The sequence below is a fragment of the Euprymna scolopes genome, chromosome 9 (assembly GCF_053919585.1).
Source record: "Euprymna scolopes isolate OS-2025 chromosome 9, ASM5391958v1, whole genome shotgun sequence".
In the NCBI taxonomy this organism is placed as follows: Eukaryota; Metazoa; Mollusca; class Cephalopoda; order Sepiida; family Sepiolidae; genus Euprymna; species Euprymna scolopes.
Genome location: NC_136490.1, coordinates 22,085,754 through 22,104,244, shown reverse-complemented (window position 1 = coordinate 22,104,244; position 18,491 = coordinate 22,085,754). Strand labels below are relative to the sequence as shown.

The 18,491-nt window shown below is 32.8% G+C and overlaps 1 long non-coding RNA gene across 1 annotated transcript in view; it reads left to right on the top strand.

Moving 5' to 3' along the window:
• Nucleotides 1-700: 700 nt before the first annotated feature.
• Nucleotides 701-18,491, top strand: part of LOC145284463 (uncharacterized) — a 196,422-nt gene continuing 178,631 nt past the window's right edge. The window contains exon 1 of the long non-coding RNA XR_013868838.1: nucleotides 701-832. This is a non-coding gene — a long non-coding RNA (uncharacterized LOC145284463). The remainder of the gene's footprint in view (nucleotides 833-18,491) is intronic.

Here is an 18,491-nt window from a genome sequence, read left to right as displayed (position 1 = left end):
ATAAATGTTTAAGAAATTGTCAGTTTTGTGCCGAGAACAAAGTTGTATCTAACGCGGGATGAGATCATGTCTGGTCCAAAATCATAATTCACATGTTTTTAATGTTATATATGTCGAAATAAAGCATAAAGCAATACAGAAAACATTATTGTAGACTGATTCCTTCGTTTGGTTATTACGATAGTAGATACATATATACATACATACATACATACATACATATGTTTGTGTGTATATATGTCTGTATATATGTATGTGTATGTATACGGATACAGTTAAAATATCAAATTTACAACTAAGTTACTCCTTACGTAGTTGTAGATACACATTAAATATATAATGATAAAAGGCTCAGCATGTTATCTGACATGTCTCATATATATATATATATGTATATATATACATATATATATGCGTGCATATATATGCATACATATATATACATATATATATACATATATATACACATATATATATATATATATATTAATATGCCAGTTTATGTCTAAAGCAAATTAAACTAACGAAAGTAAACCATTTTTCGTCGTAAACGATAGAAATAGGTTTATGTTGGCCTAGAGACAAACATAAAGATGAGTTAATATTTAAGTATTCATGGCGAAACTAAAGACAAACAAAGAAACCTGGATACAAACAAAATATCGAAAGGTTTTTCCCGATTATTAAACATGTTTTTTTTTCTCTTCGTAAGTGAAACAGGTCGATAATGAACATCTTCTGTTGTATCAACTCAGAATAAATCGAGGCTACATAATCAAGAAAGTACAATAAACACACATAGCTACACAACAAAAGTGAAAGGTTCCCGCGGGTGAGTAGAAAGAAATTAAGTGTTTTTTTTTTTTTTTTTTTTTCTTTTTTTTTTTTGGTCTGAAGTGGCCCAACTGACCAGGTTAGTGTAAGGTCCGAGAAGGACCCGGCTAGAGCGAGAATGTACGTTGGATGACATACCCCATAGAAAAGATGGCTCCTCTGTTGAGGCGACACACGAACGTGTATACGGGTCCTGTTCACGCCCGACTGCTCACTGCAACAGGCTTCGGGCTGAAACGACGAACGATATACCTAAGCCTGTTGAAGGGCGACCGCGATGGAGAAGAACGCCACCACCATCCCGTTCCCCTGATAGCAACCTTCACAGCCCACTTGCTTGTCTAGCTTTCCGCCTGCCTTAATATCAATCCAGGTATGTACCTAGGTACGTACACGAGGATGTGGGCCTCCTTTTTAATTCATCGCGTTTTCTTTTAGTGTTTCTTTTGACGTGTTTACTTGACTAGGAAAGGAGTCAAAGAAAGAGAGAGAGAGAGAAAAAAATAGACAGCGTACGCGTAGGAGAGAAAGAGACCTGGATGAGGTTAGCGACTGGAAAATTGCTTGAAGGTAAAACCTGGGACCAGGTAGATGGACAGAATTGTACACAGGGGATATGATATAGCCAAACTCTGACAGACTAACAGAGAAGCAAATAAATAAGTGTGAAATCTAAAACATACCTGAAAAAAAAAAGTCAGTTGATCTTTAAGATGAAAAATTTGGTCATTAGTTACATAATTAAAAACTAGAATACGACTATTTCCAGGAAAAATAAAATCAATTCTCCAGATAAAACTTTCTTTTTAATCTTTTTTTTTTTACAATTTTGACCGGCATATCACACACATTAGATAATTATATTTTAAACAATACGCACGCACACACTCACTCACACACACACACAGACACACACGTATGTATATATATATATAATATAAAGCTGAATGTCTGTGTGTGCATGTGTGTGTTTCTGGTCACGAATAGGCTCCTATATGGTTGACTATTTTTAAAAAAAAAATGATTACATATAATGATAGAAGATGCATCGAGACACAGGAATGGGTATGTTTGATCCTGCAGAACGGCGGTTCATTAAAATTGTGGGGTCTGCGTTCAGGCCTGGTCCACAAAGTATGGAAATAAAAAAAATTTTAAATACAAAAAAACGTTTACAAGTATTTTTGATATAGATGTACATAAGAATACTTTGATAAGTATGTTTTAACTTAAATACGGATGGTATAATAAAATTGTGGGGTCTGCGTTCGCGCCTGGCCTCCGTAGAATGGAAATAGGCACACAGTTTAATAAAGACTTTTCATATCTATCTGCGTTAGTATACTTTGATAATTATGTTTCAGTTTGAAGAAATATGGTATAATAAAATTATGGGGTGTTCGTTCGCGCCTGACCTCCATAGAATGGAAATATGTCACAAAGTTTAACAAGGTTTTTTAATATAGATCCACAGAATATTGTGATAAGTGTTTCAGTGTGAACAGGTATGGTATAATAAATTATGGGGTTTATCTATTTTATTTTTACTTTCATCATATTTTGCTTTGGTTTTCATACCCCCAAATTCGAAGCTATCTTATTACAACCCTTCCTTTTCATAACCTATCATACTTTCATAAATCAGAGTCCATTTTCTGTAGGCTGTTTTTGAACCCAGTCAACGACGAGTACTTTTGCTAGTATATATATATATATATATATATATATATATATATATATATATATATATCGTAAGTTATGAAAATATATATGGCAATTAAGCTATACAGAATATTCCGCGTTTCATTCTCGTGAGAATTCGTCAGGCTTAAGCCTTAATAATCTGTGTTGAATAATTGCCATATATTTTTTCATAACTTACTATCTAGCTCTACCTATGTGTTGAGTACGGTTGAAGTAACTACTGAAAAATTTACGCATAAAATTATATCTTCGTATATTATGTGATTAAATGAAGTAATCATATATATATATATATATATATATATATATATATATATATATATATATATATATATATATAAGTAACTTTTCAATTTCACAAAAGTTAATTTATATGTCTGGCAGTGTTGTTCGATATGTTTTGTACAGACATTCACCCGATAAGTATCGAAAATCGAAAAATATGGTTATAAAAATACTCTTTCTTTCTTATAGATAAAAAAAGAATTTTTACAGGGAAATATTTTAGTTTCCACCGACAAGGGAGATAACAAAATCTCAACAAATAATTTCTTCTTAATAAAGGTAGGTTTATTATTTACATCTGGAAACATAGCTCAGTTGTAGAGAATTCGTCTACAGATTGAATGATTCCGTGTTCAAACCCGAGTGTACCTCACCATTTTTTTTTATTATTAATGAACTCAATTTACGATAAAAGCAGAGGTACCATTTATAATCGCCGCAAATAATTTCTTCGTTAGCATAAACATTAATCAGAAGTGAATTTTCCAGAGCATTCATCGTCAAGCCAAAATAACAGCTGACGTGATGTTGTAAACAAACACAGAGAGAATTTAATGAACGATATTATGATTACTATTTTTTTTTTTTTTTTTAGAATTAGTCCACCGTAATATCTAATATTCAATAGAAGATTGATACTAGAATAATACGTCAGCAAATACGAGAAATATTGTTGGAATTTAAACATTTTTTAAAATGCTTTTTACCGTCTGTCAGAGTAATCTAGTCATTATATGATGATCTGCGCATAAGAGCTAAATGGACCGATTTTTATTTCAACTCAAAGTGCACAATGATAAGAAACGAGTTGCATGCATATCTATTTTCATATGCATATATATAATATATATATATACATACACATACAGACAACACACACATATCTATCTATCTATATATATATATATATATATACATGTATATATATATGGTCTGTTTATTATACAAAACTTTGCTTACACATGTACATACATGTTTCAGTGGAGTCCTAATTTAAGAAGATCACGTCATCAAACCAAAAAAAAAACAAATGAGCGATCGCTCTATATTGAACCATTATATAGTTATGATTTTTTAAATTTTGAAACAATGACACATGTGCTGCAACCAAGAATCGAAACCGAAATGTTTAGCTTACGATTTACTTTTTCCTTTGACGTCAATGCCTGAGCAATGAAGACTGTTTGCTGCAAGGCTGAAAATAAAAACATGAACTAATAGCTACTACGTTACGCATGCATATTCGTAATGCCGTCGTTCGACTTTCACCTGGCAAATCTCATTTATTTTAATATTCACAAATTTGCACCGATTTTCCACGATTAAAACCAAATGTAAAATTTCGCATGGATTCGAATACCTTATATATTAAGTTCCATGTCTGTAGACCAAACACTGACAGAGGAATTTGGTAGGCAAAATTTTTAAAACAAATGCATATACGCATACATAAATATATATAGAAAGCGGTTTGTGTTTACTGTAAGCTTTTTCCGCAAATATTACGCAAGTATAAATCATGTAGATTATCTGCATGAATATAATTACACGTAATAGTTAACTAAAGATGGTCATCCCATAAGAAAACGGGAAAAAAACTAATAGGGAATTAATTAAAAAAGAATATGCAAATTAGCTAGATTTCTTGCAGATGAATGCAATTCAACGAAACATATAAAACAAAGTTTTATTTTATTTTAGGTAACTAGAAAAAAGGGGGTTAAATATGAATATCAATACACAAAGAAACAAATTTATAAGAATATAGATTGATATATGCATATACAAGTATTACATGTAAGTTGATTTTTATACATGAAATTATAATATGTTATTAATAAATTAAAATTAAGTTATAATATATTATTAATAAATTAAAATTATATTCTAATATATTATTAATAAGGAAAACATTTGGATTTTATATAGGACTAGCCTAGATGTCTGACGTTGCCCGGGTGTTTGAAGGTGTTCGTTGAGAAGTAACCAGGCAGGCTCGAACCCGTACCGCGAAGGAGGAAAAGAATGTTAAAAAAAGTAACGACTTTGCTGTTGCGCTCATCGCCAAACCGGAAGTTACGTAGGTTTAAATTAAGAGTAATCAATCGAAAACAGGGGATGACTTGCGAAACTATCGGCAAAAATGCGACCCCTACCTATAGAAAAGTGCCCTGTTAAGAGTGAAGGAATCAATATTTTTAGCGAATTTTTCCATATTTGTCGTCCGAATGATCCAGCTTCAAAACGATGCCAATCTCCTGAAAATCCGTCGCCTTTATCGAAAGTTTTAGGCAGACATACAAACAAACAAACAAACATACATACATACATGCATACATACATACATACATACATACATACCTTTAAACGAGCAGGTGAGATTTATATTAAAGATTGCATAAACACGTGTTAGTTTTCTATAGTCTTTGTGTACAATATTATTACTAAAACAATGTATCGTTAGTTACTGCATGTATTTAGACAGGTGTGTGTAAAGCTATTGTTTTATATGAATGTTTTTTTTCAAAGATTTGAACTAAGAATAACAATAACACAAATGTTTTTATTCGTGTTCAGTCTGTGACAACAGATATATATGTCCATAATTATTCGTCGTGTTCTGAATGTATTTTAATCATTAATATAATTATATAATTAATAATCTGGTGCTACCAGATCAGGCTATCTGAAGATATTGGCCTACTGAGACGGAATGCGCCTTGCATTGATGGTTTTGTTTTTCTATTTCCTTTTGAAAAACCTAATTATGTTCTACAAAACCAAAACAAAAACAACATACTATCTTTTCCTCCTTTTCCTTCTTCCCATTTCCCCTTTCTTTTTCTATCTTCCCCACTTCCTGTCTGGATTCCTAACTTAAAATGTGCCAAATATTAATAACTATAATCCTTTTCCCTCTTCCATTGTAAAACTCATTCATGTTCTGCAGGGCAGAGAACAAAAGCAATAAAATCCACCATAAAGCAACTAAACCAAACACTACAAGCTAGCGATTGAAGATACAAAGAGCTTGAAAAATAAAAACCTTCTACAAAATAACTGGATGCAACATGAATACTATTTCCAAAATAACTGGATTCGGCATTAAATAATCAAAAAAGGCTTGATATGCCGTAAACAAAACAGCCAAACTAAACTCTACAAATAAATATTTGAAGATATAAAGAACATGAATCATAAAAAACTGTTTCCAAAATTACTGGATTTGGCATTAAATAACCGAAAAGCGTTGATATGCCAAAAAACAAAACTATCTAGCCCAACAATAATTAATAATTAGAATATTATCCGTTCCAGGGCGTATGAAATTAATTTCTGGCAAAAAAAAAAAAAAAATTGCATCAATTTTATGTCTGCTTGCGAGAACTAGAAGCAATGATACTAAACATTAAATCTAGAATCATAAGCGGAATTTTTATTAAAATCTATTTGAAAATTTGGATTCTAGAAAATGTCTAAAATTAAAGGACTTCATTTTTGAAAAAACTTCAAAAAAGTCAAACATGCATTATTTATGCTTGATTTAATTAATTTTAAGTCATCTCTGAATGCATAATGCCTACTGGAGAGAACTTGAATACCTACTGGAAAGAGCTTGAATGCCTACTAGACACTGTCCTCGAGTGTCTAAGGCCTCTCTGTACAGAGTTTTGCCAGAACAATCTGGCATGAGGATAATTTTTCCCTAGGATGAACCCTGACCAAATATTCAAAATCACATAGTATTCACTGCGCAAATAAGATCTCCTTACTATGGCTAACTCACATTAGATTTTACGAGGAATGGTGCACCTTCTCAAAGTGGTGTTAGCTCAAGTTATAACACGAAGCTGGATACTCCACCAGAATAGATAAATTCTTGTCCTGGAATCCTGTAAGACCAAGAGACCAAAAGGAAAGATATACTGCAACATATGAACATGGTTAATGGGGAGAGGAAATCTATGTTCTCAATTTCTTTTTACAAACTCAGTGGTTGAGAGACAAAGAACTTTAATGGGACATTCGAATATATGTGTATCTCATATAGAGTTCAAGTGTTAACCCCAGGTATATATATATATATATATATATATATATATATATGTGTGTGTGTGTGTGTGTGTGTGTGTGTGTGTGTGTGTGTGTGTGTGTGTGTGTGTGTGTGTGTGTGTGTGTAAAAGTGAGAATCCATGTGTGAGGACAACTCTCAACTTATATACTAAACGGATTTTCGATCTGCACACTAAAAATTTGGTTTATAGGGTATTCAGAGATGTGGAAAATTTTGTAATCGATTTTTTATCCGGAAAAAAGGGCTGATAAGGGGCCAAAATTGAAAAATTAGTACTAGGGAGTGATCGGAATTTTATCTGTATGCCAACTGTTTCATGAGGTCTGAAAATACTATTCAAAGTCATGGCAAGCTGGTCTAATGGTTATCGCATTTGACTCACTGTCGTTGGGTTTAGGTTTCGATTTCAGCTCGAATATTTTTTTTTTTACTTCGTGAACTATTTAGAAAAAAATGCAATACTCACATGCACATGTTTTAGTTTCTTTCCGATTTTTTTTTACTTCATTTTTTAAGGTATTTAACGTTTCGTTTAATAGCGGGCAACGCCGGGTACACTTGCTAGTATACTTATAAAAGTGATAATGTGTGTGTGAGAGGACACTTCTCAACCTATATACTCAACGGATTTTATATATACTCACTTGAAATTTGGTATATAGCATATTCAGATATGTGGAAAACTTTTAATTGATTTTCATCCGAGAAAAAAGGGGCAAAATTAAATATATATATATATATATATATATATATATATATATATATATATATATATATATATATATACATACATACATACATACATAGGTACGTGGTGGTCGTCATATTTTTATCGGGTTGCTTACTTTTCTACGACTGCACATGCGTGAATGATACACAAGGCAGATTCATTATGTTAAAATTAAGTAGGGTTGAAAACACTTTTAAAATCGTTCAAGCCAGACTAATGGTTATCGTATTTGTCTTAGATTTGATTAGATTTGGTTTAGATCTCAGCCCGAGTATTTTTTTTTTTTACTTACAAGAAATGAACTGTTTGGAAAAAAAAGAAAGAAAAACAATACTCGCATGCACATTTCTCAGTTTCTTCCCGATGTTTTTACTTCATTTTTTTTTTTACAAGGAATTTAACGTTACGTTGAATACCTAAGGTATATCTGTTTATAAGAAATAAGAAATCTGCATTAATAAAAAATATAATATTTTTACGTATTTTACGGCTGAGCTAAGCTGGGCGGCTTGCTAGTACGCAATATTAATAAAATTTAAAAAAAAAAAAACATTGGTGATATGCGGTTTCATTTCCTGGTTTGAAAATATAAGGAAAGTAGGCATTATAAGGCCGCTTTTAAACTCTTACATTTCAAGATTCTTAAGAACTAGTAGGACTATTTTGCTTTACTCGGAGTAATAGAAAATAATTTTTCAGCTATTGTCACAGGCCATAACCTTAGATCTTACATTAAAGATTGAAAAATTACGCATAAGAATATGCGCGTTAAATCTTACTTTAAGAATAAAAGTACGTTTTACCGCATCCATATACATATATGAGGTGAAGGATATTATAGTTTACTTGAAACATTGTGCATATTGCATAAACAGTTGTGTGTGAAGACTATAGCAATGCAGTTATTTTTATTAATAAAAAAAACACCATTGAACACGAGACAAAGTAAACAAAGTTAACGCCCATATTGAAAGATTGCAATAATTTTCGATTGTACATTATTTGATGCTAATATCAGGAACTGCCAGTTTCTACCAATACATTTATCAAACCAATCTAGTGTCAATCGCAATATTGTTCCACTCTAACCATATGCTCCTCCGACTTCGATGCCTCTGTTCAGTCTCGAAAGCTGCGCGTGTAATTGTGAAGCAAGCATTGCGCAATCTACAACTACACCTCTCCTGAATCAACACTGTTTAAGTCAAGCGGTGAGGAGAAGTCCAGGACGACTGGAAACAATGCGGAGATAAGCGGAGATCACATGCAGCACCTGCTCTTCCGAATTACATATGATTATACGTATAGAATATTTTTATACATGCAAATATATTTCCAAATATTGGTAATGAAAATTTTAGTAAAATGAACTATATAAATTTAATCCATTACATCAGTTAGAAAATATACAATATAGTTTTAGAATCACAGTAAAGTATTGAGATATATTTGATATTAATTACATATTGTTGTTATAAATCTGTGTGTAATGATATGATTCAAAATTGAAGCCATAACTACTGTTATTGAGAATATATATATATATATATATATATATATATATATATATATATATATATATATATATATATATATATATAGTCTTGGAAGTTTTTAACCTTTAAAACTATACAAAAAATATTTTTTATCATTCGTTAGAAAACCATCTAGTCAGTAAGTCATTTAATCACATGCAATCACTGCATCAACTCGCTCTCGAATTTACTATAATGCCAATAATTTATTTTTCAAGGGATCATCAGTTGTTTACCATGAAACACTGTTTCGGGGATTTAAAAACAAAACAGTATATATATATATATATATATGTATATATATATATATATATATATATATATATATATATATATATATATATATATATATATATATATATACATGGATGTAAAGAAAAAAAGATACACACACACACTACAGCGGAGGCTTAAGAATACATACAATACACAGATAAATATATATATGGAGAGTGCATATCCGTAAGAACATATGCACTACGCACTCAACAAATACGTGTACTTGTCCCACACACACACACGCACACACATACACACACACACACATATATATATATATATATATATATATATATATATATATATATATATATATATATAAACATGTATGTATATATGATTGTCAATGGCTAAGTCCTAGAATTTTACAGATATTTTTGGCAATACATATATATATATATATATATATATATATATATATTTGTGTGTGTATATATATATCCTGGTATAGATGTACCCATAGACAAAGAGGAAGGCCGAGAGAGGCGGGAATATGATATCAAATTGAAGAAATGGGAACGCCAGTCGAAAACTACCTACTAATCACCAATGTCAACCGTTGGGCCAAGTAGCTAACAGGCAATTCAACCAGTTGGCAAAATGAAAATATCAATTAACAATTATCAAAATATGTTGTTTTGTTCCAAAAATGGCTGTCGCGTTACAATCGAAACAATTGTCGATGTTAAACTGTAACCAACAAAAAAAAAATGGAAAAAAAATATGGAGAATCATTAAAAATAATATATACGAAGATGAGACAAAAAGGGATGATTATAAAATGTATGTAGACCAAAGTGAGAATTGTCATATACTGTGAAGTATTTTAATGGAATGTGCTCCGACGAACTGATACCCCAACGTCGTATATACGGCATAATCACGTTGACACGCCGGTTCCCGCGGGATCACCGAAGTTAAGCAACGCTGAACCTGATCAGTACTAAATGGGTGACCATTTGGGGCTTTCAGGTGCTGTATGTGCTCTCCGCTTATCTCAGCATTGTTTCCAGTCGTCCTGGTCTCGTCCTTGCCACTGGACTCAAACGGTGCCGATTCAGGAGAGGTGTGGTTGGAGATTGCGCAACCCTTGCCTCACAATTACACGCGCTACTGCCCCTAAGGGGTATCCTTTGTCTGTCAAGACTGAACGGAAGCATGGGGACCCTAACGTCGTAAATACCCCCAACTAACCCGACAAGCTTGACATCCCTATATTGTTCAAATCTCTAGGTGACGGAAAGCCTTTTACTCAAGAAGTTTCTTCCATCGAATGTCTAGACTTTGGGATCCCCCCCAACCTGGGTCTCTGTTTCCCTGAATGTACTGACATGAAGAAGCTCAGAAGTAATGCAAACAAACATCTCATTACCAAACTTTCTACGTAGAAATAAATATAATAAAAATATTTATTATACACACACACACACACACACACATACACAACACACACACACACACACATCTATCTATATATCTATAAAAGTGAACGTGTCTGTGTGTATGCCTGTCTGTATGTGTACATTTCCCTACGCAATAACTCTGTCAATTTTTAGTCTACAGACTCGAAATATTATATACAGGGTACTGACATTTGGGAAAATCTTTGTGATCGGTTTCGGCCAGAAATCTCGCTGTTAAGGGGTCAAAGTTCAACGATTTTACTTTTGAGAACTCTACCAAACTCCTCCGACAATTTGGGGTCTAAAAACCTTGAAATTTTAGATATAGGTTCCTTGGACATGGATCTAACTTAATAACTTGATTTGAGCCCCAAACAATAAATGTTAAGGGGTCATAATAGGAGTCAAAGTCTAAAAAAATTGACCGTTTTTTTTTTAATTTATTTTTTATTTTTTGCTCAGCATACACCTCCAAACACCCGGGCAACACCGTGCACCCATATTCGTATATATACATTCATATTGTATATATATATATATATATATATATATATATATATATATATATATATATATATATATATATATATATTTATACATATATGATGTATAAATAAATAAAAGCCGACCGTGTATCTAAATCTGCCCTCACGGGGAGGCAAGTAAATACCATATATCGTAAATTACGGAATCGTTGTAAAATCTCTTTCTCCGTCACACTTTGATAAATGTAAAATATATTTCCCTTCACGTTTGCAATAAATGAAATAGTAAAATAAAATACACTCTCAAGCCCTTCTACACAACATATATGGAAGGAAAACTCAGAAATGCAAGCGTTCTTCATTATCTCAGTATCTTCCAGGTTATCTTACATGTCTCCTTTTTACTGAACTCTAGGATTCCTAAAGCGGCTACATGTAAATGCATCTGTATATTACGCAACACCTGCTTAACTATACGTAACTGCTCATCAGACAGATACGCTATCAAGTCTGTATTTGAAAAGTTTTAATGTCATATGTTGTATTCTACAAACTACATGCATTCTGATTTCGTACCGCATGTGAATCGATATTCCCCAGAAACTTCCATATATTATAAAGTATCTTTTACTAATTACTTGCCTTTCTATGAATGTAGCATTAGAACCAAGGTCCATCTAAATGTTAGTAAAAAAAAAAAAGGTTTCCAAAATGGTGGATTGACACAAAAATAAAAAAAATATTGTCTCTGTCTACAAGAGTTCCTCTTTCAGTAACCGAGGATATAAAAATGTAATCTGATATCAGAACAGATACTACAGTTTGCTCCTAGGCAAAGAGCCTACAAGGTTCCTTCAATTAGTTTCCAATGATATTTATAGAGGCTTTAAAAAGTACCGTAGACTCTTGAAAATTCGGTATGTTATTGCTGTACATCTTATGAGATGACAGGACACTTTTTTTATGATTTCAGGTTCAAATGAACAACTACAGCAGGCATTGGAATACTCGCTACTAAAGTCTGATTGTCACATCTGGTGAATTTTAACATGCAATCTGGACGTGATGACACTTAGAGGAACGATACGCAATAAAATTCTGTTTAAACTTAGAAAAAAGCCACAGAAACGCATGGAATGTGCTAGACTGCTTTTCGACCAATTTGCGTGAATCGAACATCAGTTTTTGAGTGGCATAAGAGATTCAAGGAGAGCATGGAGTCTGTAAGAGAGGTTGAGAAACGTGAAAGGAGTAAAGAAATCAGTATACCAAAGTTGACTGACCAAATAAGAAGTTCATTAATAAAACCCGTCGTGTGTGTCTATATAGTGAATAGGTGCACAGTTTGATGTTAGTATGGGAACTGTATACACAATTATTTGCCAGAAACCGAAGACGCGGAAGATTTGCACGGAGTTTGTCTCAATGCAGCAGTATAGAATTTCATCTTTGTTGCAGACTATTTGACCAAGATGGGAATCGAAACAGTTTTTTACCCTTCCTATAGTCCAGACCTTGCTGTCTGTGACTTTTTGTTAATCACTAAGCTCAAGGCAAACCTTAGAGACTGGACTGCCGTTATGAGACAATTGAGGAGATAAAATAGGCTGTGACGAGGGTCATCGACACGCTCACACAAGAGCAATCTCATGGTGTCTTCCAGAAGTTATTAGAACGGTACAAGTGCATTGCAGCCGGAGAAGATTACTTCGAAAGTTACGAGGGTTTCATGTGTGTACTACCAAGAAAAGTGCCCATACTAAAAAAAATCTGAAACCTTATTGAAACCAACTCGCATATATTAGAGTTATAAACAGGCGGACAGTTCGACATGATAAGGAGCAGCAATCTATCTGGTGATTATTACAAGTTACAGTTGAAGGTCAAACAGTAAAAATTGCCTGAAAAGTGCCGAGAATGCGTGACCATGTAATGAATTAATGATGCGTGTAGGACTAAAACTAAGTCAGTTTCATAAGTTTGACAATTTAATACGTAAATATATGAAAGTACGAGTCTTTCTTGCTAATTTAACAATAAATAGCACACAACGAGAGAAACAGACACACAAAATAACAACAAATACGTCACAACCGAAAGTAATGACAAAGTAAAAAAAAATACATAAGAGAAAATAAAAAAAGAAATCAGGTCATTGTTGTCTGTGATCGCAAAGTCCGGGGCCAGAAATTTGATGATGCTTAATCGACCCCGACCAAACACGAAACAAGAAAAAAAGACGAAAACATCACATCCGATCTGATACTGATATATATATATATATATATATATATATATATATATATATATATATATATATATATATATGGGGGGTATAACGTTGTTTCGCTATAACAAGCGAATATATACAGAAATATATATATATATATATATATATATATATATATATATATATATATCTGTAGAAATATATTTTCTTATAATATATACCAATATATATTTAAGAAGCTTAATGTAATTACAGAACAATATAGTGAATAAATGACAAAACATTATATTCTAAAATTCATGATGTCGACCATCTTATAATTTATTCCTTTAATTCAATTCACAGTTACAATTCTTGAGAGTATTTGTTTTGTAGCGAGAAATCAATCACTTAATTATTATATTCATCACTGAATATTTATTTTTCCCTTAACCCATCAGAAGAAATAGCAACAATCAATCCGACAAAAGGAAAATCAGAAAATTGAAAGAGAAGCTGCAAATACCTTTAATATGTTTCCATTACGCCATTTTGAATTTTAAAAATAAAGTCACTAGACTAAACTATTCGTACTAACATTCCCTATTGATTTATGAATATTGTACCCAAAATGTTCTATTCAATAATTAGTAAATTTATTCATTCTGATTTATGTATGCATACTGAAGATAACATCAATAATTATAAACTATTATACATGTTTGCAAATACGAAACTAAACTGAACTAAAAAGACCGATTGACCTTAATAGTTATACTAAATAATTTATTGATTTAAATTTAGAACGATATATAATTCAGTTCAAGTGAGTGTTATAATCAAGTTTATTACTATTTCGATTTTAATTCTTAGTATCAGTTAATTCTACACACATAATTACGTTTGGTTGAGATAAAAAAAAATTTGATGAATACTCAACTGTATCTAAATCTATCGATATATTACCTTTTCATATTTTTATATTTATTTTTATTTTATTAACATTCATACTTTAAGATACCTAACCTATTGCCATCGATAATAAATAATGTATCGCCCTCATAACAGCGGAGTTACTATCTTTCAAAGCATATCTAAGAAAATTGACCAAGTCTTATCTGCTTATCCTTCAGCTAACATTCACGTATGTGGTGACTTCAATGTTCACAACATCGAATGGTTGACCCACTCTAACAAGGCCGATGATGAGGGAAGGTTCTGTCATGATTTCTCCATTGACTATGACCTCACTCAGATTGTTCAGGAACCCACCCGTGTGCCCGACAATGATGGCCAGTATGCGAGCCTACTAGACCTTTTTCTCACAACTTGCCCTGAACTATGTTCAGTTTCTGTTCTGTCGCCTCTTGGCTCTTCCGACCACTCTGTTGTATCAATTAAGATAAAAATGAAATGTAATAAGTCCCCAGACGTACCTCTCCATCGTACAGTATATCGATACACTAAGGCTGACTGGGATAGCTTCCGTACATTTATATCTGATCTACCTCTGCATTCCATGTTTAAAAAGGATGTGTCCTCTATAGTATCAGACCTGACGGAATGGTTAATTGTAGGTATTGACCGTTTCATACCCTCGAAAAAGTTTCAGCAAAAACCTAACAGCCAGCCATGGTTCTCTCCAGAATGTGCTGCTGCCATTGCGCACAGAAATCACTTTTTCCACTGTTTCCAACGTAATAGATGTATGAAAACTAAAGCCGCTTTCAGGACTGCCAGCATTGTAAGAAAGTAATAAAGAATGCAAGAGAGTTGTATGCTCAATCTGTTAAGTCCAAAGTAGCTGAGCAGCGGCTTGGTTCCCACCAGTTTTGGCAAATAGCAAACAGAATCCTGAACAGAAGCGTGTGCTCCATCTCAACTATTATCAATGGACCTGAGGTAATCTCGTCAGCATCAGACAAAGCCAAACTCTTTGTCAAGAACTTTGCAGCTAATTCTACCCTTTGCGATCAAGGCTGCCAACCCCCAATATTTCCTCCTGTATCAGAAAACACGCTATGTGATATACGTATATCTGTACGTGATGTTGCCAAGCTAATCAAAAACCTTGATTCCAGTAAAGCAACTGGCCCTGACGGTATTCCAATTATAGTACTCAAAAAACTTCAACCTGAACTAGCGCCCATACTTACAAAACTGTTTAAACGTTGGCTTAAGGAGAATAGTTTCCCATCTCCCTGGAAAATTTCATCAGTATGCCCTGTATTTAAGAATTCAGGTGATCGCTCATCCCCCTCTCAGTACAGGCCAATAAGTCTCCTGTGCGTCATGAGTAAGTTGCTGGAATCTGTGTTAAATACAGAAGTAATCAACCATCTCAACAAAAATAACCTTCTTAGTGACACTCAATATGGTTTCCGTTCTGCTAGATCTACAGCAGATGTGCTTACAGTTATATCTCATAGGATTAGCAAATCTCTCGACGGAGACAACCTTTCTAGGGCAATTGCTCTTGACATATCTAAGGCCTTTGATAGAGTATGGCATAAAGGTTTACTTCATAGGATCTCTAGCTATGGTATTGCTGGAAATGTCTTCTCAATTATTAAATCATTTCTTTCTGATAGGTTCATAAGAGTAGTAGTTGAGGGGCAAAAATCAGAAGCTCACAGTATTAATGCCGGTGTCCCTCAGGGGTCCATCCTGGGCCCAACTCTTTTCCTGATCTACATTAATGATCTTCCAAATCACATCCTTACATCATTTGTAGACATCTGTGCTGACGACACTACCATTTATGGTAGCACATCTAAGACAGTAAATGACCAAGTTCTCTCCAATTCTCTCTTTTCTGATCTTGAGCACGTAGTACAATGGGGTAAAGAATGGCTGGTTACTTTTAATGCATCTAAAACCAAGCTTCTCTCTTTACATCATCAACATTCTGATCCACATCTGACATCAATTGAAATGAATGGCTCTCGTCTTCAGGAGGCCTCAAGTTTTGACAAGCTTCTGGGCTTGACCATTACTCCTGATCTTAAATGGAACACGTACATCAAATCTGTTTCCAAGGCCGCTGGAAAAATGGTGGGATCTTTCTATCGATCCGGTAGACATCTCACTGCTGATGCTATTCTCTATCTATATAAGAGCCAGGTACGTCCAAGGATGGAATACTGTTGCCACCTCTGGGCAGGAGCTGCTAGAAAGGACTTGGCCTGCCTTGATAGGGTTCAAAATAGACTTCGTAGCCTCGTAGGAGATGTCCTTTTCTCTTCCTTGCAGCCTTTATCTCACAGAAGAGATGTTGCGAGTTTGTCTCTGATGTATCGTTATTTTCATGGAAAGTGTTCGACTGAGCTTCAATCTATGGTCCCCCCTCGCCAAACTTTCACAAGAAACACTCGTCTAGCTGTAAACACTATCAATAATTCCCCCCACTCTTTATCTGTGCCTAAACCTAAACGTAGATTCCATGAACAAAGCTTTTTTCTTAGAACTGCACGCCTGTGGAATTGTCTTCCGTTTTCCTGCTTTCCGGCTGACTACAATATGGTTGTCTTCAAGTCTAACGTAAATAAGTTCTTGATGAGCCGTTCCATATAAGTTATCAACTTTACCAAATTTTCATTACTAATGATTACTATAATGTCCAATTTCTACTGTACACTCTTTAACCCTTATCCTTGAGTGGCCTCTTGGCCTTGATAATGTGGTGATGCCTATGTAAAAAAAAAATATAAAAAAATAATGTTTATACAGTTCTAATGTATTTCACTGAATGTTATTAAAAAGTTAAATCGATGCATATTATAAATTAATTCACTAATTCGTGCAATATGAAATTTTAGTATTTAGTATTAAAACTATTTCAATCGATAGTCGTAATTCATTGATATACTTCATTTCTGCTTCATGTCAAATTGATAATTTATTGGTTACTTATATTTCAATTTTAATTTATTTATTTATTTATATTATTATTATTATTATTATTATCATTATTATTATCTATTTATTTAATTTGAAAGTAATATTTTTAAATTCCAACTTTCATATACTTTTACCAGTTCAACGTTCAAAAATCTAGTATCAATAAACACTTTACGAACTTGTTATTGAAGTATTATTTTAGTTTAACATTAAACATATCCTAATTCTCTAATAATCAGGTTTCAAAGTTTCCTAATCTCATAATAATATGTTCTCTAAGTTATAATAAAATGGATGTATATTCAAGTAAATCTAATTCTAATTTTACTTTAAGGTGTATATATATATATATATATATATATATATATATATATATATATATATATATATATACAGAGTGTCCACAAAGTATGGATACATTATGTAGCCAGATATTGTAGAAGCATCCTGTAGATTATGTAGCCAGATTTTGTGGCCACCCTGTACACACACACACACAAACACACACGCGTGTATATATATATATATATATATATATATATATATATATATATATATATATATATATATATATATATATATATATACAGAGTGCCCACAAAGTCTGTCTACATAATCTACAGGATGCTTCCAAAAAGTCTGGCTACATAATGTAGCCAGACTTTATGGACACCCCATATATATAACTGAAGCGATGAAAATGCATTTAACAGGTCAACCATTATCTATGAAACAGCACTAAAAATAGTGGATACAAAAATATCGATATCAAATATAAGCTACAAAACACCAATAACTATAATAAAATTAAAAATAGAAGAAAACGACCTATAATTTGGTATACGGCCCATACAATCAAATGTTAAAAACAAAACTTGGCAAGAAATTTCTAGATCTCATCGAAAAACACTTTCCCGCAACCAACCCCTTACAGAATATTTTCAATAAAATTACCTTAAAGTTATCCTACAGCTGCTACGAACATTTAGAGATGATAATTAAAGCACATAATAACAAAATATTAAATAAAAACAATGTAAACAACAACAAAA